At 38.9% G+C, this 1,405-nt stretch overlaps 1 pseudogene; it reads left to right on the top strand.

Annotated features, from left to right (window-relative positions):
• The first annotated feature begins 253 nt into the window (after nucleotides 1-253).
• Nucleotides 254-353, top strand: LOC138752143 (U6 spliceosomal RNA; annotated as a pseudogene).
• The last annotated feature ends 1,052 nt before the right edge of the window (nucleotides 354-1,405 follow it).

The raw sequence follows: 1,405 nt of genomic DNA, 5'->3' as shown, positions 1-1,405 counted from the left end.
AAAATGTCACAACAGGCTGCCTGGCCAGGTCAAAGCCAATGTAAAAGCGAAAGAGAGGACACACAAGGAAGTAAATATTAGTGGGAAGACTAGAGGATTGGGATGTTTTTAAAAACTTGCAGAAGGTAACTTTTAAAAAATCATAAGGGAAAAGATGAAGTATAAAAGTATCCTCGCAAATAATATCAAAGAGGATACAGAAAGCTTCAAGTATATAAAGAGTAAAAGAAAGGCAAGTAGATTTAGGACCATTAGAAATGACTGCTTGCTTCATACTAAAATTGGAACGATAGAGATTAGCATGGCCCCTGCACAAGGATGGCACACAAATTCGTAAAGTGTTTCATTTTTTTTAAATGACAAACCTATTGGAATTCTTTGAATTGACAAGGAGATGCAGTGGATATATATTTGGATTTTCAGAAGGTCTACTTAGCAAGATAAGAGCCCATTGTTTCACATGAAACAGACTACCATGGGTAGAGCATTGGCTAACTCACAGGAAACACAGATAATATTCGAGTTGGCTGCCAGTTGCTAGTGGTGTTCCACAGGGATCAGTGTTGGGACCACTTCTTTTTAGTTTATACATTAATGATTTGGATTCAGGTAGAGTTGAGAAAACACGGAGGCTGTAAAAGGATGTGCTAACATTGGAGTGTTCAGCAGTTCACAAGAATTATTCCAGGGTTGAAAGGGTTATCATACAAGGAGTGTTTAAAAGCTCTTGGCCTGTAATCTTTAGAATTTAGAATGAGGAGGGAATTTCTTTGAAACATTTTAAATGTTAAAGGTATGGACAGACTAGAGATGGAAAGTTTGTTTCCCATGGTGAGAGTCTAGGACAGGAAGCCACAGCCTGAGGTATTAAATCTGTGAAATTTGTTGCCATAGGCCATTGTAGAGGCCAGGAAATTGGGTGTATTTAAGGCAGAGATTGTTAGGCAATTGATTAGCCAGGGTATCAAAGGCGGCCGATCAGTGGAACAGAGTGGGAAAATGGGTAGGTTCATGATTAAATAGCAGGGCAGACAAAATGGACCAAATAGGCCATTTTTTTGCTCCTATGTTTTATGAACTGAGGCAAGGATGAAGCTGAACAAAATTGACATCTTAAGTGATGTACAGATGCAGCTGAAAGCTAATTTTGGAATAAGGCAGAGGACCAAGGATCTGGCAGATCTGGCTCAATTTAAATGCTCAGCGCTGGGAATGGGGAACAGAAATTGTGGTAAGGATTGCAGACAATGGCTTTTGTCTCCCCAAAATTACAAGAAATTTCTGCTTATTCAAACCTATTCTAACATGCAGTGTGACTATTCAATGGTAAAATTGAGAGGAGGGGTCATCGAAAGCAAGACTGATGAAGAGTTTTATTGATGAGGACAGTATAACCAAAAATAGG

Source organism: Narcine bancroftii, chromosome 1 (genome assembly GCF_036971445.1).
Source record: "Narcine bancroftii isolate sNarBan1 chromosome 1, sNarBan1.hap1, whole genome shotgun sequence".
In the NCBI taxonomy this organism is placed as follows: domain Eukaryota; kingdom Metazoa; phylum Chordata; class Chondrichthyes; order Torpediniformes; family Narcinidae; genus Narcine; species Narcine bancroftii.
Note: the sequence above shows the minus strand (reverse complement) of the source record. Positions and strands in the feature narration are given on the sequence as shown.